Below are 27,824 nucleotides of genomic sequence, written 5' to 3'. Positions count from 1 at the left end.
AATGGCATCTACACAGAGAGAGACAAATATTTTAATAGTTCTCAGTAAACGATTGTAACAAAAGATAATTGTAAATATCTAGGGGTACACCTAAGTAAAGACTTAGGCTGGGGACTTCACACAGATTATGAGGTAGGCAAGGCCTTTAAATCGCTCCACTGGGTCATGCGGAGCCTCAAAGGAAGCACTAAATCAACTAAAGAATTGGCCTACAAAATAATTGTAAGGCCTATTGTCGAATATGCGACCACAGTATGGGATCCCTTTGAAATAGGGCATGTGAAAAAATTAGAAGCAGTGCAAAGGAAGGCTGCCAGGTACGTTTTAGGGCGACATAGGCAGACTGACAGTGTAAGTGACATGCTAGGCTCACTAGGATGGGGGTCACTTAAGAACAGACGGAAGCTGAATAGACTGTGTGCCATTTTTAAAACATTGAAAGCTGACGGAGGCTGGAAAGAACTGAACGAGAGTGTAAATAAGCCATGTTATCTCGGCAGGAATGATCACCCGCTTAAAATCAAATACAAGCCCCAAAGGACAAACACCGCCAAGTTTTCGTTCCTAAATATGGGAATCAAAGAGTGGAACCAGCTGCCTGATGAACTCTTTAAGCCCTTACCCAAAAGCATTAAATCATTTAGGCGTGAATGCAAAAGGTATACATGATGGGATTGTTAAATGCAATACGGCAGAAGGTGTATGGCTGTATCAAAATATATTGTTTTTTCTCATTTTTTTTATTTTGTAAGTCTACTATACGACTATTTAATGACACTGTGATATGTTTTAAGAATGACTACTGTTTGTTATATCATGTCATTGCCACCCGGCTTATCGCCTAACAGCAATGTATCCCAAATAATAATAATAATAATTGGTCCGTGTAACCCACAGCGTACCTGCTCGATAATTAAGACAAGACTAACTGTTCATATCGATCATGGAAATCGAATTCACCCTTCCTTTTCCTTTCAATCTTCATCAATTTCTTCTCCCAATCTTAAGTATAAAGTGACAACATAAATAATGCCAAAAATTAGGTCATTATCAATACTAAATTATATAAATTAATTTTTTTAATTATAAAATATTATAGATGCCAAACATTATATCAAAATTAAGCAACATCCATGGCTTTGTTTCTTTAACCAAAACCGTAATTGTCTTCAAACAACTATTTATATGCTCTAATGCTTAGAATTGGTACCTGTATATTGCATGACTACTTTTCTATTGAGGAAACTCATAAAATGCAAGCATGTTTTCAAAATATAAAAATTCACAAATTGCTGGTTTACCCGAGCCAACTGATAAGGACTTTCAGGATTCACGATCAAGCGTTAATTTATTTTAGTGGCGATTGATGGTACCAACACATATAAATTACCGTGAAACTCGGCTTATGACATTATCAAACGATTATATTTATTTTGGATAGAAGTTGTAAATTATGTCGAATGAAATCTCCTTGCCATTAGCCAATTAATTCGATTTTACGAAGCATAGAGCGAGTAATGATCTTCGACACGATGCAAAATAAATATTTGCCGCCAATCAGCGTACGACTGGTCGCACCAGCGTTGGTACACATAATTTTGTACAGGCAGTTCCGATCTCACGAATATTCATTCATAACTAAGGAATATATTCAATTTAGAGGTAGAGAAGACTGTAGATATTTCTGAATGGTGAAATAAACACCAAAACAATGGTGTTAGATTGCTTTCATCTATACCGATTTCAAAGTTTACAAAGCAGCAGACGTCATCGACTAATGGATGAGCACGGGAGCGTAGCCACGCCATATAAATCCCAAAGATCCGCATTTCCTTATTCTAATGAAGCCATAACATGGTGTAATCCATAAAAAAGTCATTATAAGGGAAAAAGATTTGTTATATATTCTCTTTGTAATTTCAACCTCGAAAAAACATTTTACGTGCAGTGTAGAACCAACATCAGATAATGGAAACCAAGGACGGCACAAGGAAAGCACCTTCTCCATCCTGATGTGTGAATTTCACACGCCGTTGGGTTTAGTACGAGGTGAGCTACATCCTCATCTATCCCACTACCATTAAGGTTGTGAACTGTGATGTGAGTGAGGTATTTTGATACAGCGTGGTTTTTTGAGGCAGGAGTAAAACTGTACTCCAAATAGAACCTACCTTGAACTTTTAAACTCCATTTTTTAAAAAAATTATTAAATATTTTGGATAGGTATAGAGACTATAAGATGAAAACTTACAGTCTCATTGAATATGAAAGTTATTCATACCGTGGCTGGTATTCTGTACTCATCCCGATGGTGGATAATCTGGTTTTTACCTGCAATGAAGAAAGAATTTATTAGTCAATGATAACCATTTACATTTTAATAGCCCTATGGTCATATTGTGAAGTGGACCATAATTAAATAATCGTTCCAATTACATAGCAAAGTTAACAATTCTTTAAAAAATGTTCTATTGCATGTTATTTTCCTTCAAATAACCATACCATTGTATTTCTATATGGTACTTCTATAAATTATGATATGATTACTTCAATGAAAAATATTGGCTCACTGAAAGCTTCCACAGTTTTTAATACATTTTAAATACAGTGAAAATCAGAATATGAAAATCTAAGATGCATAAACGTCAAATTCAAAATGTGATATAGGAAAGAATGTGAACCTTAACTGTTCAATCTGAAATGACAACACCTAAGCCGAACATACATCACAGCCATAGCAGTTTTATGTTAGCAAATACTTACCTCGGTAAGTAAAAAACTACCAAACTGGCTACATGCACGAGAAAACATACTGACTAGCCTAATGAAACGTACAATCTTATATAAACATCCATTAAAATCTAACTTTAGAAGGACATAATCTGTGAGAACCTTATTTTCCTCCTGATATGGATGCCATTCTTCACTCTAAACACAATGCTTGATATAGGTATAAATATATATCCCCAACCTATCCTTTCATCCCTTAACCATCATGCACAGATAGTTTAGCATGACAGTTTTTAAAGGTATGAAATAATAAAAGAAAATGGTATTCATTTAAGGACTTTCCGATTTAAGATACAATATAGTTTAACGAATTCACATCCGACTTCTTTCCATTCTTTCAAAATATTTTATTATTTAACTTACGCTATGTGCTTCCATTTCACCTCTCACTCGAACTCTTCTTCGACTACTGTGTTCCATCTACTACAAAGTCCATGAGACCATTACGCGATTCCTCGGCGCTTTTTCTACAAGGTTAACGGTGGAAACGTCAGAGTAAATGCCAAGGGAAGTCTCTATGCGTATTCCAATTCAAACTCAATCTCGTTCCACTTCGGTGAATCAACACTGTCAATCCTATAGTAGGCAACGCTTTCACACGACGGATAAATATTTGCTCGCGAGTTTACTAGCGCGTAGGCGCATGTTTTCGGTCTGTTCAGTGCTGTTTTGATTCTCGGATGGCCAGTATTTCGACTTAAACTGTTTTCTCACCCATCTTAAACTGCCCTCTCTACTGGATATATTGAGAGGCTGGAGGAATTGATATTCAGGGGCCGACTGATCAATATATCGTGTCAGTCAGTGTCAGTCCATCTTCACTCCGTTGCATTCGGCAAACAGGAATGGAAAATATTTTAAGAAAGATAGGTTTGAAAAAGATTCGAAAAACCAGTGTCTTGAATTAAATATACTACTTTTGAACATCTTCGTCGCGTAAGCAACACCAAAGTGGAAAATACATGACGATGTGCATATAAATATATTATATTCATTAGAATCAGGAGACCATTTTCATTTTTTTTAAAATGTTTATGGAAGCTTTTTAACATTTGTAAATATATGCCATTCGCCTTTCCCGTGAGTCTTTGATGGAGAACTTTTTCCATCTCGAGCTTTCATTCTCAGGAGAACGTGAGATTGATAGACAATCTACTTACAAAGAATTGCCTTCCATACTGCGAATATAGTGTACTCACCATTATTTTAAATACCCCTCGAGCTCACTCTTACGAATTAAGATGGAAAACGCTGAGACATGTGAGGTAAATTCCCGATAAAAATTTAAGCATTTTACGTCAGAGAATTAAAAACGGGACCTTAGTGGCATGTAAACTCGAATCATTCCCAAACATATCCAAGATTGGTTCGACTGCCAGGTAGCGTCTTAATTTTTATATTAGCACACGTATTCACAGCTTAGGTCGTGTGAAGGGTGACCACATTAGCCACATTTGTGGCTCTCATACTGTATTGGCTCAACACGCCTAACTCCAAGGTCGTCAATCCGTCGAGGTGGAGATATATTTTCCGCTATCCCTGCATAACTTGGCGTCATTCGGTGCTGACTTCAATTGAACAATCCATCCAATCGAAGTTGAGCCAGGGATCACCCTCGCTTTTCTGGGAGGAGAGGGTTTGTTTTCGGCCTTTCATCCCTAAATTCCACCTTGCAATAATTTTCCACCAAAAATTAATATTAAATAAGCTCGACCAACATCTATCACCCACATTGGCATGTAATAGTATGGTCTGCGTTTTTGTTTGTCCAACGTAATCTATTTCTAAATGCCCTGATAGCAGCGTCTCCTAAACTATCGCATTTATTTAAAGCAACGTACAATCTTGAAAAGTATCCTGGCGAATTCAAACCACATAAACATTTGTAGCCATATTACCCAATTCTGCATTACTTTCGACACCTTTCGCGGAGACCCATATTCTTGGGAACGGCAATACGAGCATATATAAATAATTAATAAGTTGGCTTAGGTGAATTTTCAATCGTCTATCAAAGACGAACGCGCACGTATGCGCTTCTTTTCGGTGTGGTGACAGAGAACAGAGTGCTGCCCTCACCGAATCGAGTGGGTGCGGGTGGTGTCGGCGACGTAAAAGTTACACCAAACGAAGCGAAAGGGTTTCCCCAGGGGAAGTGAGCACGCGTGTGAGAGAAAACTTTTAGGACAGTGAGAGGGGAAAAGAGGTCCCTCCCTCCCTGTATCGCTTGCGATGGGACGGGGAAATAAAAGCAGATGGAGGGGAATAAGGTCGATTTTTCCCCTGAGAGAGAAATAGTCTTCCCGAGTCCGCTCATCGCCGTATCATTCGGTTCTAATCTAACCTCTTCCTTCCCTTGCTTTCATGACCTACCATGAACAAATGGGTAGACTACTACATACATAACGACCACGATAAAAATTCAGAGACGCATCACAACTAAAGCACCGTGTTATCACCGGCATAACGGGATTTTTTCCCCTTGAAATGACATCTAAAGAATAAAACTCAATGACATTCGAGGTTGAGCGACCACATTATATGTATGCAGCAAAAAAACCCATCATAAAAGTCGCCCTTTCGCTTTGCCATTACTTTGATAGCCTAGCACGTGCTGCTGGTATAAGTGGTTAGGGAGGAGCGATAGGATTTTTAATGAACTCTTATTTAAGTGTAACGCCACGAGTTGTATTTTTGGAAGAGTATTTCTTTCTTGGAAGCATTCGTGCAATGCTCCCTAAAAATATCGTTACTCGAATTTTCCATATATCGCTGGCAGCATGAAGTTACGTGCTACATTAAAACAACGCGACAAGACTTAAATTGCAACACAATTGTTTCATGCGCTCCAATTAAAATTTTGGAACTCACTTCTGATCATTGGAACTCACTTCTGATACAAAATGCCTAAGTGGGTACTGGGTCGAAGCCAAAATGGTGCGATTTCCAAGGTCTCAACCGTCATGAATCTTTTCTTTGTGAATTTAAAAGCCACGACGAGATGAATTTAACAAGGGAATTATCTTAAATACATGAGCGTTTCAATTCTCTTGGCTCTGTTGCTGATGTTTTTTTCAATACCAGAGATGAGACAGGAACGAAATATAACCAATTACATCTCTGGGTTGCTTGTTCGCCCGCAGGCCCAAAGATCGAAAGTTAAAATACTACTTCTGGTGTGGATGTTTCTTTCTGATATATCTTCTTTGATCACCGTAAGTTATAATTGCGTGAACGAGATGATGATCGGCATATTCCATTTATATATATATATATATATATATATATATATATATATATATATATATATATATATATATGTTAATTTCAAAGTGTCTGCCCTTTTCTCTCGGGAGAAATCTTTTTAAAGGTAAGAATTTCTCAGTGAAAAAATCATTCGATTAGACCTGGAAGGGAACGATATTTTTCACTGTGAAACTATCGCATTCGTGTATATACCAGCGGATAACTTGGAAGACCTAACATCTCGTTGATATTCCAATTATATGTACTACGGACGAAACGAGAAAGATGATCTGGCGATGAAGATATGAATTCATTAAAGTTCGATTCCATATTGCATGACTCGGACACGAATGAGGAGAATTCTAACAACCTGACAAAACTTAACTAGCATATCTCAACGCGCGAAGGAAGGCGATTAAAATCGACGATTTCGAAATCACCCAACCCCGTCGTCTCCTCCAACTGAAATCGCGGCGTTCTCACGGAAACAACAGCGGAGGTGGGGCAATCGGGGGAGCAGTGAGAGTGGATACGTTGTAATTGACGAACGATTGAGAGAGAAACAGGGAGACGTGGGTGGAAGTGGGGAGGGAAGGGTGGGGGCTTTGAGGTAGGGAGCCTTCGTAGGAGGTGTTGTCGAAGGGAAGAAGAGAGTTCGTTGTCAAGGACACCCGCGGCGTTGTGATGTTGCCCTGGGCGACCACGAAGAGCGAGCTCAGTGGGAAGGGAGTGGAGTTGGGAGGGGCAACAAGTCGGAGATAGAAAGAGGCGAGGAGGAGTACTGGGTTGCCGTTGCGAAAAACGAGGTGCGGCGATGAGATGTGCCGAACCAGCGGAAAGGTCGAGGAGGGAATGTGAGCGGCACCGTCGAAGGATGCGCGGGCGAACGCGACGTTATCATCTTTGAATACGTTGAGACACAAGGCATTATGACTCTATGCGGGCAAAGACTGCCATACGCACTAGCAACTAGACAATGCGGCTGTTTCACGGGAAATAATATTTCAATAGAAAAGCTCGACATGTTACTTGAACCGTTTGAACTCTTACTTGCATCGTCTGACGTCAGTTTGGGACATCCCCACACCATCCGGAAGACGTACCAAACTATGCCAACTTGAAAACTACCGCTTCAATCACTTCGGGCGCAATAAATGAAAAAACTATAAACTCATGTAATCAGTAAGGGCTGACTCGCGGTGAACACTATCCATTTTAGTTTTCCAGCTCCTTGAGTTTAAAAAATATAAATTTATGGAAGGTTTTAGTTTACTATTACCTACCCATTTCTACCGTATGTCGACCGAAGATTATGTGAAGGAATCCATTTTTTCGCACCATTTAATTGAAACATTAAACTTCATCGTAGGATGTTTCACAAGAGAGACGGAGACCCAAAAATTATGTAATAGGGTGACAAGTTGATCTGCATTAAAAAATTCGAATAGCAGATATATTAAAGAAATGGTATTTATTTTTGTTCAATGCTCAATCGGACCTTCATTTAAGCCTATGGATACAGTCAAGATTAAATGTTTAAGAGAAAAATACCTTTAGGAAGCCAAGACTTCAAGTCTGTACCTTCTAAATAACCCTTTTAATCCTCAACAAATTATGTCTCGCGCCCAGCCGACTGCAATTATTCGTTGCACTCGTTCATGTCGTTGCATTTTCTCTATGTTGTATAGGAAAAGATATAGTATAACCTGAGGATTCCATTCCAATTTTCAAGAGTTTACATACATATGCACGTTTTGCTAAAAAATAATGTAATATTACGGTAAAATTGCATTAAACACCTTCCATACACTTACAAATACTTTCCCTAATAATATCACTCCTGATTCATTATAAATAAGCTATCAGTACTACAAGTATATTGCGAATAGCTAAGAAAATAATTTACTACATTTTATGCAACGTTGCAAAATTATTTACAAGAATATTCGTTCATTAATTAATGCGTTGACGTGATTATATAAAATACTATACAACCAATATATTACATCACCTGTTTCATAAATAAACTTTATTCATGGTGAATGTATTTTAGATAAGAATTTGCTGTTCTAAAAATACATATGGAAGGTGGCCATTAAGTGTGAACGGTTTTTCAAAATGAAAAGTAGTGCTCTAATATGTGAAATGATCGCAATCTAAATTCCCATTTACAAACAGAATTCCTACACTTTTAAATTTTTAAAACTGGAAAAGATTGATGACATAACACTATAGGAAACTTCACTTAAACAAAGAAAGACGGCTGAAAGAATGGTAAGTATTAACTTTATACGCATCTTAAGCATGTAAGGATATTTTCCTTATTCATCAATTGGAAATGATAAATGATTCACCATTGAAAAATACCACGGTTATTTAAACAACGACTGGTAAAAGAAGAAAGAGAACTGTTTAAATAATATGTCACAGTTTGGTAATTGCTTCACTTTTTACCGCCAAGGCGATAAATTTGCAGGAATGGAGGCAAGCGAAAGAATATGAAGATAAGGAGCCTCAAAAAGAGAGAGAAAGAGAGAATAGGATGTTACAGACCAGTTCTGCAACCAGAATATTCGAAAACAGATACGAACGTAATCTTACCTCGCTTTGTGTCCCGAGCACTGAATGAGGGTCAGTATATCCATAAGACGGCTAATAATTGAAAGTGAATAAAATATCTTATAAGACCATTTTTCATACATCCCCGTTTTCTCGAAAGTCGTTTGGCAAGGATTCCGCCAGGAAGATTACGCATTGCAGCCACGCCCACTGATTGAGGGAGACGGAACGAAACACCCTCTGAATCTGATTCTCACGGATGTGCGGTCGGAGGAGAGAGGGATGGAAAAAAAATAGAAAGGATAAATCCAACTCTCGTCTTCTTCAGTAACCTCCAATTATCTTCACTCTCACTGTTCCTCCGCCCAACATTTTAACACACATCAAATCATTATTTCTATCTAACCCGCGTGCGTGAAGGTGGGAACTGGATAACCTGTGACCTCAGTTATTCGTAAGCGAAAAAAAGAAACATCTTCATAAAAAAGGTGGGCCTCCCTCAAAACTTACTTTCTTCCCTCCGCACCATTGTTACGCTCATTCGGTTAATGAAAAGGGGAGATCGGTAGACATTTCACGTTTACGTTCAAGTGTCACGCGAGCTTCTTGATATATTTCTCATTTGAAGCCAACGTGGGTGGTGCACGATTAAGAGCGTCCCAAACTAATATTTATGGGTTTTTGCCTTGAACCACGAGGGAGTGTCATAAATTTTTCTCTCTACTTGACACAATTCTGCCGCAGAGATCATGTTGAATTCCTTTAGTTCGTTTTGCGACTCCAGATTCACAGTTTCTCCATAATTATGCCAATCAATAGTGTGGCCAAAAGGTTTGTACGTCTTGTAAATATAAAATTTTAATATCAAGTCTTTTGGCGACGGGGTGGCAAAGCAAAATTAACATTTAGCGATTAGCCTCATCAATCATAGGTAACTAAATATGAATTAGGAACCCGTAAACTTTATAATTCACCTTACATAAACAAAATGCAATGAAAATGAATACCAGGCGAAAGATGTGTTTGACACCAACCGTAGTTACAATAATTACTAGAGTGTATCAGTAGCACCACTAAAATACGTAAATCGTTAAGAAATCAAATCGCATTCTATTTAGGATACCAGAAGGCGTACAGGCGTAAAATCACCGGAAACATTCAATTTTTTGTGCGTGGAGGGACGTACGGCCTAAAATATTTGCGATGAAATTCCATTCACGTAGAACGCGCCAGACAGCACAGCCTCAATTGCCTGCTTCACACGACCGAATCACTCAAAATTCAATCGTAGTAACCGATCGATTACGCGTTTTGTTAGTGATATTCACTCCCTTGTTTTACCGTGCGATCCCAGATTTTTGAAAACTCCCGAAAAGCCACTCTTGAAGACGACGGTGGCACGTGGGAAAAGGCGCTGTTCCTAGCGAGGAGTTACGAGGCATATATTGTCCTTTCGAGTCCAAAGCAAGAAAAATGCGAACACCACAAACACCTTCACGTTTCGCCGAATATATTACAATGTCGGTGATAGAGATAATGGATAAATGCATTTATTAAATAACAATTATTACGGGCATAACGCGAAACTCGGAGAAAGGAGGTTTCTTTGGTCTACTCAGCGCGTAATCATTAGATTTGGTAATCGCTCGGTGTTTGAAATTCATTCCTTTTCAAAACTTACATAAAAATAGTAACAGTCAGTTTATTTTTCCGGGAATCAATTCAGTTTAATTAGATACGTTTATGTGGATACAGAATTCCGCGCAATAATAAGCAAGCTACTTTTTTATACATGAAACATAACTTAATAATGCACACATTAGTTGGTAATTGTCATTCTGGAGGTAATATCGTACATTCTTAAATTGTTACTAAATAATTATGAATATGAACATTCTTTTTAATTAATTAATTACAAAACGCTCGGCATAGTTTGTGAAACCCAGTCATAAATTAATTTCGCTATCGTCATTCCATCTTGTAATTTCATAAACGTCAATCACTAAGGCATTTTGGTGACAGGTTTAGTGGCACCACTTGGCACATGAGCGACACCTTAGTACATTAGCAACACCTTGGAAATCAACGCACGTATTCGAAAAAAAACTTCAGGGTTTTTTATCCCGTTTAACATTTGTTACCAATGCTTTTTGCATAAATGTTTTATCTATTGCGAAAAGTACGAACTAGTTGAATTTTAATATGATTAGTTAATATTGCATAATTTGATTCATGGAAAAACCTAAATTGAATTGGAAATGAGTTGCGCTTTGACCCAACCAGCAAAGCAATCGCGAAAGATAAGCGGTTTTGTGGAATATTTTCGGGAAACCTAATATTTGGACAGAAGAGGGAAAGTGCATATTTCTTAACACCTGGAAAAACGAAATGATGTCTATAGGACGGTAAATAAGCTAGATACAAAAATCAAAACATTGAGGTATTCGCTCTTCTCGCCCACGCTAAGAACTGCGAAGCGTTTCATGTCTCATCCAACCACGCGTCTACTCATACGCCCAACCCTTTACGCGTGCTTCAAAAACCCAGGCTGCCTCACTGTGGAATTCCATGTTGCTTCGCCGACCCCAACGTGCATCATACTGCTCTCGCCGCGACTCCAGCCGGCTGGGCTGCGCTGGCCGAGAGCACCGGCGCGTGCAACGAGGGCGGGGAGGAGCTACTCATGCCTCCAAGGGTGGCAAATTTATTCACCGAGCATTGCTGCTCTTTATATTTAGGCACGTGAACCAAAAAGTGAAAGTCATCGACGCGTATAGGCGTGATATAGGCAGATGAGAATCGACGGCGAGGGTGGGGGGAGGGAGAAACCAACATTAGCATAATCTCATCGCAGATGGCCCCTCGTTCCCTGGGTCGCATCGCTTGACGTACCTTACCGAAAGTACTTGCGATACGTTAAATCAGGCGGAAAATACGGCCCTGGGGGATGGATGGGGATTGAATGGGGGCGACGGGGAGATGTATAGGTGCTTGAAACGGAAAGTTTGCCCTCTAATTTGCTCCGCCCTCCCTTCTCCTCCACCGGTCAGCTGTGCAGTTTTAGCAACAATAAGGTCCATCCCCAAACGAGTCGGTGGAGAGCTTTTTGTACTCCCCTCAGTAACGGATTTCAGGGGAAAGCTAGAGAAGAATGAATTCGCGAATTACTTAAGAGCCTAGAAGAAAATTTTTGAGTTCTAGGAGACGGAGGGATTTTAAAACAATTATCTGTAAACCTAATTTCCTCCAGGAGAACATTACTAAGTTGGAGTTAATGGAACATATCTAGCGCTCAGCCATGGACGAATTGAGAAATAAGGTAATTGACAACAGAAAACAGTGATTCTTTTATATTTCCAAACGTTTCAGAAGCAAGGAAAGGTAAAAAAATTAATAAATAGTTATAGAGTAAAAATTTCAAAATTATGTAGTTGTTTACGCATTGTATCTTTTCTTTTATTGTTTCATTATCTTTATCATTTTCAATCAGCATAAAAATCTCGCATCAAAATAGTTATTTTATCTTACATCTTTTTCATTTCTCGTTTTTTTTGTTGTTTCTATTGAGATATAAATAAGTAAGAATGGATGGAAAAGAAATCCGGAGGCACTGGATTTTTTTATAAATTCAGTCAATGGAAGGTAATATTTGCGAAAAATCGACAATTTGGTATCTCATATAAAAATGGATGCGAGAAAGAAGAGCTATTATCTTTTGGTAGTATATCGTTTAGGGCAGGTTTTGTTTAAAAACAAACAACAACTCTACGTTTCTTAACCTCATCTAGCAAGACACAACTTGACGCCCCAAACTAGAATAAAAACTTACAATTTCTTCGGACGTTCTCGTACCTGCCTTCATTCCGCCTAATATAGTATGCTTATCCAATTTCTACCCATTTCTTACCTCCCAAATGTTTTCCCCTCTATCACAATCTTTAATACCTCATCCGTTATCAAAATTCTCTGCGTCCACCTTTTCTGCCTTTTTGGATTTCATCCAACGAGACTCTCTCCTCACCACCAGGTGTAGTGCTTCTTCCTTTGTTTTCCCTTCCGCCCATTTTACTTTTTCCATGCCTTTTCACACCCACATCCCAAAAGCCTTTAATCCAAGCCTAAATTCTTGCTTCAATAACTATGTATCCGCACCGTACCGAAACACGTCACATACCGAAGTTTCCACTAATCTTTTCTTAACATCTTTACTCAGCTTACCTGTTAACAACCCCCTCCCTCTTGTGAAAGCTTATCTGTCTAAATTAATTGGAATTACCATGAATGGGGAAGGTAGAAAAATTTCCATTAAATATATTTCGAATGAATCAGCGACTCAAGTAAGCACTTAATTAATTTCATAGGTTCTCGGGAAAATGAATAAAATTCACAAAATAGAAAATGTCCGACGTATCTCAAATTTTGGATACGTTGACTGCAAAAAAATTACAACGTTTAGGCGTCCAAAAAAAGAAGTAATTGTCCCCACTGAGTCCGAATGGATGATCTGTTTAGAAATAAATTCACGATCGGGGAAAACGGATTCCCTAGGTGTTACTCCAAGAGTTACGGGATAAAGAAATCCCCATCCTGCGCAAATATGACAACCGCGATGAGCGAATCTCAACCTGTTAACCCTTAGGGAGGACCACCGCTCTATTCTCCCGAGGGAATAAGGGCGTCACACGTTGGGTACAACATATGTGTAAAGTCGATAAAGATTGATGCACGGCGCGCTACACGAAGGGAACACATGTACGCGACGTGAATGCTTAATGTGAGAATGTTAACACGAATGTGGGGGTGGGGTGGGTTGGTGTGAAATAAAAGGAGTGACTCCATGTGGTTTGGGGGAGCACGGGGAAAGGGAAGGAATTGCGGAACCCAGGAGGAGGAGGAGTGTTGACAAAAAATAAAAAAAGAAGAGGAGGCAATAAGTTTTGGGAAAAGAAAAAGTAGGAAAAATATGGGAAGGGAAACAGTATTTCCGATATCCTTCCTGGAAACAAAAGGGAAGAGCTGGATGGCGTTTTACGAGACGTACAAATCGCCTTGCGAACGCCAGCCAGCCACTATGCCGCCCACTAACACCCTCCTTCTTACCGAACGCTTCCTCGCCCACCCAACCCCCTTCGGCTCCCTCAAAATCCTTCCTCCCTTTGTCTTCCATTTCATTCGATTCACCATTTTACCCCGATATTTCTGGTCCTTTGCCCTACGGGCTTACACACTACTCCTACCCATCTCAACCTCCCTCCCTTTATTCCGCATACGCCGAACGTCTCCTCGGAGATTATTTTCTTTTAAATAAATTTCTTTTTTACTTTATGCCTTGGCGAGTTTCAAATGCAAGCAAGCATTGGCTAGTGCAAGAAGGCCATGAAGTCCCCCGGGCAATTTCTCTCAGAGAGTTTTGACACCACATTTCCCACTTGTAATTGGGGCACAAGGCGTTTTTTTTTATCTGCGCGTTTACCATTGGGATGAATCTTGAGAAATTATTTATTCACATTTAGTTAAACGTTCCGCTGAGACCACTCGCTACCAACTTTGAATGATTTTCAAATGACGCCGTACTGCCAGGCCAAATCATTTGATGGGTATTCAATTAATACTAATAGTCATTTGAAAAGTCCCTTTACTGAAATGTTATATCCTTCATGATATGAGGCCCAGTTAAATCATTCACTTGATCACCATATTTTTTTAATTTCATAACCAAAAGACAATTTCCATCACCTATGAAGGAATTTATGCAGCTGAATGGGAATAAAATTCCTCATATTGTCTTATACCATTTATTAAACAAGCCAATCAACGCAGAGTCGAGAAGAATATCTGATTCATTCAACTGACATAATGGTAACCGCTTCCCCGGGGAAAATATGAGAACACATTGGAAGAAGCAGTGAAATTTAATTTTGAAAGAAATGGTACACGAAGAAATGATTTTGAAAGAAATTTTGTACCAACCCTTTAAGTTTAAGCAGGAAGAAAAAATATAAATTGAATAAAAATATCAACGCCAGACCAAAAAAAAATTGTTTCGATAAGACAAGGCAAAAGGCAATCATTAGTGTTGTTTTGCCGCTATAAGTGTACTTCACCAAGTTGACATTGATTTTAGTTCTTTAGATTCGATTCAAACTACATTAATTATCTACGATCTAAATTGTTCACATTAAATACGATATTGATGAATGTTACCAACGGAAGATAGCAGCAGAGTGAGGTTGCAAGACGACAACATCAAGGAAAGTAACATGAGTATCGATTCCTTTTCATGACAAATTTCTGTTAGCTCCATTTATATCGAGAATCAGTTTTTTTTATTTCAATCCTTCACTGCCTAGGGTCAGGCAAACACATTTTTGATTTATTATGCATTTTTTGTGTACATGCAAGCAAAAATCATTCATATATTTCGGATGACGATGAAATGTGGATTTTTTCGTCCTGGATAGCAAAATCAAGAAATAAAGAAGAGAGGTAAGAAAATATAAGTGTGGAAATGAGAAGGTCAAACGGTTCAGCGCCTTTTATCGTTTAAATTGTCAATCATGGAACCGGATAAATACCATGAAGAACGAATTACATCAAAATTCCTGGAAGATATCAAGTCTTCTTTGAAAGGTGGAACTAAATCTGTAAAATAAATCGGAATCACTGCAGCAATGAAAGTATGTCATTCTTCTCCACTCATAATTTTTTACGCTGCAGGAAAACAAACGGGCCAGCATGTTTTCTGAAATGACCAAGGTAGATTGCATCCGCGCTGTCCAACGAAGTAGGAGCTAAAACAGCAGCCCTGACAGTGAATCGAGAGGAAACTCGGGAGTTTGAATTTTGGAATTAAAATACAGCCGCAATCAGCGTATCTTTGTGCATCGCTGCTCATAAATATTCAAATCATTTATGTTATGGTGCAATATATTTTACAAAATTCAATATTTGAAAAAGAATTTGTTCAAACAGCAACAAACCGCATTTCAAAAGTTTTCCAGAACTGAAGATTTATCAAGATCTCTCTTAGTGGTGAGCTATTTATTATGGTAAATAGAAAGAAAACATGAATGCACCATACTAATTGACCACGCCATTTTCAGAAGTGTCGCAAATTGGCCACTAAAATATTCCATTTTTTTAATTAATTCAAGTGTGAATTCTAGCAAATGACGAACGAGCCAATTCTACGTCCTGACTTATTTGGTAATTCTTCGGGCAGATCTAGACTCCAGAAGATTACTGGATGGAAAATATCCAAGCCTTAGCTTTGGCATCTTAATGTAAAACCGGCTGCCAAAAATTCTACTGAATCTTAAACAAAACAACACCAACAAGTGTCCATACAAGGCATTCTTGGACTGATCGCAACATGAGACACGAAGAAAAATTGTCACTTACTTATCTAAAATATTTTTTTGCATCTCCAAGCTACGGCTCACTAACAGGGAGCGCTTTTAACTTGAAGAAATCGGTTAATGAAAAACATTCTTGTAAAATGACAAACTATGATCATACGCACTGGACTCGTTTCCTCGGAAGCCAACTATGGGACCTTAAATTGTAATGCCGCCGTTAAAAAATGAGAAAATTAGTAATCCGAAGTAATTAAAAAGATTTTCACTCTGATCTCTTCATATTTTTCACCCATGAAATATTTTAATTGCATAAAGAACTCACTGCTAAGACTAAAAAAAATAACCAAGTCTTGGGGAAAAAGTAATGCGGTTCAAAAGATTAAGGGGTCCCGCCAACACCGTAAGAGAAGAACCCAGGAGATAAAAAGGTCACGATGAGAAAAATATTAAGTGAGCGTCGAAACATTATTCTCTCTCTTTCTCAATCCCTCCAGAATTTTCACACCTTTTTCAACCTTTTTTTCTGCCGCAAGGGACACTTTTCAGCCATGCCCGAATAACCTGGGCCTTCCCTCACCATAGGTCCTCCCTGTACATTATTTTCACCTTATCTATTTCCTACCTTCCCTGTGATTTTATCTCTATCACATCCCTGTTTCCCCGAGGCTCAAACTCGAAAATTTACTCTGTATCTCTCCTCTCACCTCAGCATAAACTTCATTCCTTTCCTACGCGAATTTTCTTCGTTATCCATGCATCCAGTTTCGTCCTCCGCAGTCGCTCCGCCGAATCCTCGCCTTAAATCCCTTAAGGCCCGCCGTCCTACTTTTCTTCATCAGATTCCCGGTATCGAGGAAAGACCCTCACTCACCCTCGTTTTTTCTGTTGCATTTATTTTCACCCCAAATGAAAGAGTCTAAACCCTGAGAAACAGAGAGAGAGAGAGAGCGAGAAAGAGATGGATAGACAGATGGAGGTATTTATTTGGGCGAAATTGAGACCAAATGGTCTCTTCTTCCATTTAACCCATGAGAGAGAGAGAGAGTTGGAAAAGAGATGAAGGCAAGAAGAAAGAGAGAACTATCTGCGTTGGGAAATACGAGTAGTGACGAAAAATTACTCTTCAGTACATAATTGGCATTTGGCGCGACTGAGGGCTCGTATTATTTCAAGATTTATTTTAAACAAATCTTTCCCTGGGCAACTGAATCCTAGCCACTAGCCACGCTCTCAGTGGCTAGAAAAAATAGTTCAAAAAAGGCAAAGAGAGCCAATCTGCGAAAATCCACACAAATACAGAAAACGTGCTCACCAGCAATCCATAGCTGTATGTTCCAATCCAAACTCTTGAGCCCGGGTTTTGGAAATGTTGATCATCCAGGTTCACCTGCGTTTAGCGTAAAATGATATTCAATCTTCAGAATAATTACTGAAGCGACCTGATTTCACTGTGGATATAGCAATCAGTTGTTGAATAGAAGATCAGATAAGTAAGATAAACGCTATGGGCACTGAAATCACGGATAATAAATAGCTTTTGTCTGAACAAGCATATTTTCTTTGCTAATAAATAATTACATAATTAAAAGAGAAAATTAATTTTATAAGTATTGAAATTCAAGCTTTTGTTAGGCTAAAACTCATTCCCCTTTTATTTATTAACTCCCTCGTTGGCGGTACACTGCTCTTCCGCTAAGCACTTCCTCATTCACTTTAGCATCGCTCCTCTTAGGCTTCCTCGTCAAGACTTTCCTTCTATTTTACGTTTTATCATTTTTCAAGAAAACCCATTATACCACGATTTTTGCCCAATCCATCCGGTACTCCCTCCAATATCGCACATTCCATAGTGCGTTTTCCTCCTTTGCTCATCTGTGCACTTCTTCAGTTACCATTTTACCTGTCCATGTTGTCTTCCGCATTCGCTACCTTACGCACGTTTCTGCTCTTCTCTGGCGTAATTTTCCAATTGGTTATGTCTCCTATGTACGTGTACGGCGTCTAAGAGTACGGTGCTTTGAATGAACACATGAAATATTCTAAGAAGTCTTTTGGCATTCATAAATGTATGCTTCTAATTCAATGGCTCATCGCATTTAGACCTGGAATTCTAGAGCACAAAGGATGGCTTTTAACATAAACCCGCGTATCATTGGTTTGAATTAAAACGTGAAAATGTTCTCAGACGATCCAAATTAGACATATATAATCAAAGTATTTCTTACTCTTCTTGAATCAATTTGATAGAATTTGCAATTTCGCTGTTACATTTTTATTTTGGCTCTACCTTTTTCCAGCATTAACCTCAAATTTAATTTTTTTTAACATTTAAAGAATACTATATGTTACTGCTAATGCTATCAGACGCATATTTCAACAAAGTTAATTAGAAAGGTTTACACCGGTGTCATTCCAATTGTTAATATTTTGAATTTATGGTTTTTATATCTAAACATTGTAGGGTAATTTTTGTCATGATTGTATGTTTTTAAATGAAAAACAAATAAATGAAGCCATACGGGAGACGTGCCCTCAGCCTTGATCCTGTTAGTTTTTGCTTATGCTGATGAGTTCTCGCTTGCATCAAATCTATGCCTCGAAAGGTTATAATTAAAAAAATATTAAATACAATACGCCATACTTTCTAGGTTATCTATTCAAAATTGGAAAGAAATCGCCGTTTTAAAAACTGCTGTCAATGCGAAATAATCTCAATTGCACCACGAACGTCTCTCCAAAGGCGACGGTTTCCACGCTAGAAATCCGGGCATTCAATACCCTGAATGAAAACCTACATGGAACGAGAAATTCTGAATTACTTTCTATTCGGTCTTTTCGTTTACTTCCGCCCATCCCACACTTCTCGCTCTCTGAAGGGCGAGAGGAGAGAAGGATCGGGACGACCCTCCCCCGAGTGTAGCGGAACTGGAAAAATACACGGTTTCACGCACACCTACAAATAAATGAATGGCCTTTTAAAAACCACGCACAGGAAAAAAAGGCCAGGAAAAAAAGTGCTAAAACCCCTTCCGTCTCATTCATTTCTGGATGTAAAAATTTCCATTCCAGTCCGTTTTTACAAAAAAGGGCAAGGACTCCTGAGCACCACTTTCAATAAAAGAGGTTTTTCCATGTGCTGCATTTTCACGCTAAAAGCTAGGATCCAGGAAAGCGCTATGTCCATAACTGTGCTACAAACATTACCCACTAGCGGAAATGATGAGCCAAGTAAACATATGAAGGGGTAATGAGGAGTGCGTTCAGCTCCGGTCATGCAGAGGTCATGAGGAATAACTTTTTGCTACATCTTAAATTTATGTTTTTCAATGGATGACTGCACCACGTATACAAACATTTTAGAATGCATGGGTATATGCACGCTATCCATCCGCGCCATAAAGGTGAAATTATCGAATTAAAATTTTTTATGAGTCAATCTCTTGACCAACGGGTTGCTGGGGTTTAGGTCACCAGTTTCCTCATGCATGCAAAATAAAAATTATTTCGAAAAGTATTTTAGGTAATCTTTGTAAAATGATCAAAAATATAATGTGCAGCCCTTCCATTATGTCGAAATAAAATTCGTAAATATTAAGCACGGATCACGGGAAGTGACTTATTTCAACAAAATGAAAAAAAATTGCCTTCTGGATCAGCTCCTCTACTGCTCTTATCATTTTGAAATGTTTCTCTGTAGCTACATATTCTTTGAATTAACATGTAAGGAAAAATTCTAGAATTTCTTAAAATCTGACCGTTTAAATCCATGAAAATATTATTTTTAAAGAATACCACGCAAGTTATCAGTGCGCTAGAGACTAAAAACGATCAAAATATAATGAATATGCTCATGGTCACGGTGTACGAAGAGTTGTTTGTAATACATTTATGAGTTTAATAACTTTATTTTGAATATTAGAAGCATATTTTAATGTATACAATAAGCATTGAAATTCGTCAACAAAAAAAATCTATTCATCGTTAGCATTAAATTTGTTTGGGTACCATTTTTTTTCGTTTTTGGATAACGTTTAGTTGAAGACTGATTTTGTTATACTTGAATTAAGTCCGCAAATTAACAATATCAGTTTATTTCACTACCTCACGCAAAATATTTTTAATCCAATTACAGAAAAAAACAGCACTTAATTATGACAAATCAAAAATTCAGCTAAGGTTATATCGATGCTTTGACACATGACATAAACATATTGGAGCTGAAATCACAACTATATGCTATTTATACTATCTTGCAGTATTTTAAGATCCCTTGAATACCTATACGGCATGATGGAACCTAAATACAGTCATATATTTGGGATCTCTTCAGGTTTGCCAAATTAACGTCTGCAGTGTACCAAAAAGTGAAATCGAACGAAAAATATAAAGGTTTTGGATCGATAGGATTATTTTACGTATATTAAATGTATTGGATTAAAACGTATTCATACGGAGACACGTCCCTCATACCCCTCATACCCTTTTGAGTTCCTTTTGCATTAATTAGTGAGCATTAAATAATTTATAAGCGACTTTACATTTGAAAATTTTACTTATTATTCTGAAAAACTCAAACGTACTTTGTCATCTGTAAGATTTATCGCCGGACATATCACCCTCTGAAATGCTCACTCAGTAAAGTATGAAAAATATATTGAGTCCTTCTCTGGAGAGTTGGAAACAATATTGGTTAGATTCACAACCTAAATGATTCCAAAGTGGATGATTAATTATGTAGATTGGCGACTTGATAGTAATGACGTAAAACAATAAAAGAAATAAGTGAAAATATTACACGAGTTTCTGCTGGCTAGTTTGTTTAAAAATATAGTATGCCATAGCGTTCATTTTTCATTGAACGACAACCAAAATCCATTTAAAACCGTGAGCTTGCGTGCCGTGATCATTTAAAGAGCAGAAGCCTAGCTTTTTTTGAAAGTGTTGTTCTACTGTGTTAGTTAGTATAAGAAACATAATCAAGCTGCAATAATTATATTACGATTACTGATTCCTGAATCAAGGGATGGGTTCAATCTTCCATTATTATTCCCGACAAATCCTCTCGTGACAGTAATTCTGTCAAAATACTGCAAATTTCCTCAAAATGAAATCCTAAGACCCTGCATGAAATAGTCAACCTCGTTAAACATCTCAATTATGCTTCACAGCCGCGCAGAAAAGAACTGTAAACTTCTTTGGGGCGTTTCAGTCCCACTTTAGAAATCTGCCTCTGCATTGACGGGTACATTTTATTTTACTTGCACAAAAAGTCGCGGAAACGGAAAATCGTGACCCAAATTGTCCACATGCATTTTTGAACGTGAATGGAGAACGCGAGGGGTTGGAATAATATATGCACACGTGATGGGCAGGGCGGATTTCGAATAATTCGCGCAAGAAAGAGAGAAAAAAACTTCTGGCCAATCCCCGTACACGGATTTACGATGATATATCCCTTACACAACACCGCATAACATTTCCAGAGCCGGGAGACGGAAAGGGTTGGATGGGGGTGGTAGGGCGTGCGAACATTACGATGCGAAATATGGCGGTGGAATAAAAAGAGTGGATCTGAGAGACGCGGGAAGAGAAAAAAATGGGAATGGCTCAAAAAAAGGTTACTTTACGAGCATCACCTGAGCTTCTTGTTTTTTAATGGTTCCTGGATGGTCGAGGGAACACTAAATATACGTCCTGTCTACCCTATCTCTATTGATCTGTCAAGGGGGGTTGAGAATAGAATTTTCATAAGATAGGTCCCTTAATGCGTACAACGAACATCTTGTTGAAAGGAATAAAATAACTAAAAAGGGGGTTAGGTTTCATGAAAAACTAGGCTCACCGATTTCATTTGAACTTGTACCCAGTCACGCACGAAGACGTGAAATTTAAGTACCCAAAAGACTCCAATTTCCAGAACGACAGTAGACAGGAAATAACTGAAGTATTACTCCTATCGTATATAAATTACAACAAAACAAAAATTCCAATAAAGACCCTTACGTTCTTGCCAGTCACAAAGATAGACATACTGCTGTGGGGAATACTTATACGAATGTGAGAAATTATCCAGAAAAATCAACCAAAATTTGAAGCAGACATTAGACGCAGGCATTAGACGCATTTAGAGCATGGAAGGCATTAGAGCAGGATTTAGACGTTAATTGCACGTTCTCTATACCAAGCGAATATTTAATTTAATATTAAACTAAATTTCAAACTTTTGGGAAATTTGAAAGAAAAGGCAGACGGCATTTATAAACGGTGTTTTTTTTTAGACAGCCGTGCCATAATAATGTTTCCTTGATGGTCAATTTAATTTCGAAATTACCTTATTTAACGAGCTCGTGCTTAAAATTCACGTTTATACCCACACGTGAGCATCACAATGGAAACTTTCAAGACTCTTAGGACAATTATTATTTTTTTTTCAAGTTATATTAGATCTAACAAATTTGAAAATTGAGCATTTGGAAATATTAATTACATGATTCCTTCTGTCATCGTTGAATATGAACAAGGTATAACTAACATCCTGGCATTTCATTGCCGTTTGTAGAGATCTCTAATGTCTTATTTGCACTTTTTCCGATAGAATCTTTTTTTCTTGATTGAGCATACATGGGGTAGCTTCTGCAGCATTTTCAATTTTGAGAAGCACTCATCATTCTATAGTACCTTCTCCATTTTATTTTTGGATTCATTAACTTCTTAATAAATCGTTTGTACCAGTGCGATGATGAATAATTCTGTATAAACCAGAAAACAGAGAAATGATTACTATTATTATTATTTTGTTGGTCTCATATTATATGAGGGCAACAAAACTATGTAAATTTGGCTATCCGCGACTTATGTAACCATTTTAATCCTACTGCCCATGAAATCTTGCATGCAACACGCACGTTAAATTCCTTTCGCAACTTTTTACACCAATTTTTATATTCTATGATGCTCTTGCAGGCTAAAGAGGAAATTTGCCCTCATAAGTTACGTTCAAAATTTGAGACTGGCAAAGATATAGACTCAGGCGCATTATTTTGGCTATTTTGAAAATGCCTTAATTCAGAGAAAATAGATAAGGTTTTTAACTTTTCCCGTGATTTATAAAATAAGACTGTGTAATAATTTTCTCCAGAATCCAATCTTTAAACATTCTAAATTAGTCCCGCAAACCAATAAACTTGTAAAAGCGGATACATTTACGAGGCTGTCAGTTAGCACCCAGTGATTAGGCAAAACTGGGACCTAATCGACGAGGAGTTGGTGGAAGAAGGAAAAAGTGGGAGGATTAAGGGTGATTGGTTATCTAAGCCGGGCCTTTTGCTTTATTCATTCCGATATATTCTCTAATTCAATAACGCCCGGATATCCCGTTCTATCGTTTCGAAAAACGGGTGCTGGGATAATAGTGGCGGCGGCCCTGACCGAAGGAATCGCTTCGTAGCACGTGGGGCAAATAAATGTGCTCTCGGACGAAATAATCAGAAAAAAGGAAAAAAAGACCGCACGTGCCGTGGCGGATGTTGAAATTCATTTGAGAGAGGGAGGGGATTTCGCCCTGATCCATATTTATGCAGTACAGGTTCGGATGAAGCCGGAACGTTTGCCTTCCAAATGTGTTTCTACGACTGTGACTCACGATTGAATGATCGAAGTCACAAGCGAAGAACAGAAATAGGGATGAGCGTGAACCTCGACGTAGACCCTCGATTAACAATCACTGAAAAAATTGGTTAAATAGGAATAAATATTTATACGTAGGAATTCCTTTCTTTACTTATTGAACTCTACTAAGGGATCCTCTGCAGTAATTAAATGATTCGAAATGTGTATACGATATCAAGTGATTGCATAACCTAAGACAATTACGTAGAAGAAATTTATTCTAATTTTGTTAAATTTTTTAAAATATTAATTGAAAACACTAACACGGTGGAAAAATTTGGACATGTTACATTAAATTTCAAATGTTATTTTCCATGGCTCAAACAGCTCTGAGAGTACTTCCTTGTCATAAAAATGAGCGCACGCCCTTTAATATAATAATTACCCTAAAATAATCGCATAAAATTATCGCAAGTCACTCGGTTATTTCCACGCTGTCCATCAATGTAGTACCATAATTACATTCACGGCTGAGTAAAAAAATTCAAATTAACCGAATAAATATTAAAACTACATAAACTAATTCAATATCAATCTTCGGACCGGAACTTGATAGCCACAAGCTAACGAATTAGGAATGTATTTTTTCAAAGTTCACACTAAACGGCCGGCATGATAAGAAATCATCAATAAAAAGCCTGCGTATTACTTTCCGAATTTTTTACTGGCGTTTCTCATTTATTTCATAGGCATAATCGGAGTTTCACTTAAATTCTTTACTAAACAGTTTCGGTTGGAAAGAGTGATGCAGTCTCAAGCAATAATGCATGAATACAGAAATATTTTACATATGACATGTTATGCAAACTTAAAAATCACTGATAATATCTAACTTGCTATGCTAACTTTGGATGTACAACTGTTGCGTAGAAAAAAGGCAGTGTAGCAATAGGAAATAAAAAGGAAACCTTCATAGCATATACCTTTATGTAGGACTACAGGGATGCAGATACAAGAACACGATACAAATCACTAGTCAAAGGAAGAGAGGTGTATTTCAGCGAGCAATTGACCCACAGTTTTACAAAGGGCATAAAAGCCAAGTCTACTTCCTTATTTGACGTCCTCCCCTACAATTTTTGCCTTTTTTGTAATAACAAGATACGTCTATTTTAATCGAAATGTACCCATTGGTAGAAAAATCCAATTATTCGCCCCTGCCCAACAACCGGAAGCTCTGTCCCTAAATCCCATCAAACATTCTAAAATCGTAATTCAGTCCGTCAAATACGCTTTATGCCTCGGCAAAAGATTAAATATTGTATGACAATTTACGGTAAAACCAAAAAAAATTGAAATAAAAACTGACAAAAGTCATCAACACTTTGTTTCATTTGCAAGATGTCACTCCATTTTCCACATCTTATCATTGTTCCGACTCAACGGCTTACTTGTGCCCCATCACGTGGAAGAAGCCAAAGCAGAAGAGATAACTATATTTGCCTCAGAAATGTTCATACTCTTCAAAGAAATACCTTTCGGGGAAAGAAGGCTCAAAAATTGCACGATACTTAATTATGACAGGAAAATAATTCTATTTTATTAATGTCTTCAACATCTTTGCATATTTATTTGCTCTCTTTCGAATTGGTACAATGTTACACAGAAGATCTTCTTTTTCTAAGAATTGTCACGATTCATCACTCGTGAGAGGTTATTTGAACGCATTCTCCCCTTTCTCTTATGGCCAGTATTCTATTCTCGTCATCACTTCTACTTGCATCGATTCTCTAAACGCGAGCGAACCAGCGTAAAACATTTCATACTTGTCTTTATCAGTTACAGTTGATTCAATCATTCTCCCCCTAGATCTCCTAGTTTTACCAAAGAAACATACGAGTATATTTGCTTCAAAAGTGTAAAAAAAAGAGATAACAGAGCAAAATTTAGGAGAAGAATGAAAACAAGATTCCTCAACGAAATGGCAGTTGGCAACTCAAAGTGGCCTGAATCATACTCACAAGCGGTACACCGTGTCATAAAGGGTGCCCATTACTACAATCACCCAGTTGAGAAAAAAACAGCCACAAACCTCTGGATAAACGCCTTCAGGAGCTCACCTATACATATACCGCAGAAGACCAGCACGCAACCTTGAAATGAAGTTATCATTGAATCTGTTGCCGAGGCATACATCTCTTCCGCGTCAGTTCCGAGAAACAACGACGGACCTTTCGATTGAGTGACTCATACTTTTCCTTCCGATAATGGGAAATGAAGGAAAACATCTCAGGGAATTCCGGAATGTAACAATGGAAAGTTGAACAATGACTCTGAGCAAAATAGCCTCTAAACGTTCCGAAAAAGTAACAACAATAAACAATGAGCGAGCAATCAGCGAATCATCAAGTATTTTGATCCACTACGTTCGGAGAGGGAAAATTTTGAAATTATTATTTGAAAAAGATGACCGTGCTGAGGATAACTTTGCAAGACGCGTCGAGAAATTCCGAAGTGAAATTTTCCTCCTCTAAATTACAGTAAGACTTACAGGCTTGAATGGCTATGGTCACTTTCTCTGGGAGGAAGTGGTTTGAAACGGTAATTCAGTGTTATGCTATCATTTTAACTTATACATACGTATATATACATATTTGTGAGGGTGTCCATCATTATTCTAACAAACCTTTAGACCAAATAAATTTTAAATATTCCTCACCTTATCATGCTCTACTGGTGGTTTCTAAGTTCCTAAGTTACCCCTACACTACGAGTGGTTTTTCCCAATCTCTTCTTCGAAAATTAACGTCATTTATCCATTACAAATTCTAATGACTACAAAATAAATACAACAGATCAACAGTCTTCCAAAATTACTAAGCGATTTGATCAAAATAATTCTTTTTCTATTCCAACCCAATACAAACCTTACCCTGATTATCAACGAGCAGCTACTTCTAAAACACGAATTTCTACGTAAAAATCAAGTTTCACACTCTTGTCTTTTTTCAATGTGGCACGCAATACTGCGCAGCCTGACAATCCACAAAGCAGCATTCACTAATATTGTAATAGGCGATGTAAATAGGGTGCAGAAGAAGGTATGCGGGAAGGGGTCGGTGACGGAGAAGCAGGAGAATGAGCACACTGAATGCACTAATTATGGGCCTCGGATGATGTCTTTGTCATCTTAGACGACAGTTCTGAAAAAGACTATATATATATATATATATATATATATATATATATATATATATATATATATATATATATATAGTGGATCTACTAGCAAAAAACAAATAAAGACCATGATTACATATCATGTAATCCTCTAACCACCACCCTCTAAGTTTCAACAGTGACTCAATAGCGTTTTAAACAGTATGACATAGATGCTGTGGTTAAATATTGACGAAGGGCATTAAATTTCTCAGTATTCATGTTGCCCCGTGTTTACTTTACATTCTGACGGTAAATATTGAGCAGTAGTTAAATTTTCCTTGATGAAAAAAACCTTTCTATTCCCCAAAAATCACTAAGTAAATCTGCGACTAATTACAATGCCGACATAATTATTAAACTTGCCGAAAACAAACAAGCATGTCATCACTGTAATGATTGCTTGAGATGAAAAAACCGCCACGAGCCCTTCATATCAATTCATCAAAAAGTGGCTCGTGAATTGCAGTGAAAATAAAAAAATAAAATGCACTGAAAAAGTTTTGGAAAGAACAGTCGTAATATAAAACTAGTCGCTATTAATTAATTTTTATACCGAGCTGAAATAACTTCAAATCGAAATGAATACCTAAAATTTCCCGTAGTTTGGTTTACTTCCCCTTTTACAATGAAAACGAAGAAGGGTTAGCACAACACCGATGGGTCCACCGGGTTACGAACCCACGACCATCTTCGCATAGTTCGATCGGTCGGTTGTCCATTTATTTAACGTCAAATTTCCCCTCTAACGATGAAAACCAAATAACAAAGAAAGGATTATTGCAGGTATACCCAATAAACACTCTTCTACTCGCATCCATCCCAAGTTTGACATTACTGAATTGATTGAATTGCAGTGTGGCCATGCCGAAAGTGTACGTCTTCGACTGGTCGCGACGCTCGTTACAGTACGAAAAGAGTGGAACAATTCCACGGCACAGAGGTAGAAAAAAGGAGATACATGAAACGTAAGTATGGTTTATCCCAAATCGTATTCGGACCCTAGAGGTCACGAAATTGATCACTCTCGAGGGAGCAATCCCC

The sequence above is a fragment of the Hetaerina americana genome, unplaced genomic scaffold (genome assembly GCF_022747635.1).
Source record: "Hetaerina americana unplaced genomic scaffold, ioHetAmer1.1.p SCAF_7, whole genome shotgun sequence".
Classification (NCBI taxonomy): Eukaryota; Metazoa; Arthropoda; class Insecta; order Odonata; family Calopterygidae; genus Hetaerina; species Hetaerina americana.
The sequence above is the reverse complement of the archived record's forward strand: the minus strand, read 5'-3'. Positions refer to the sequence as shown.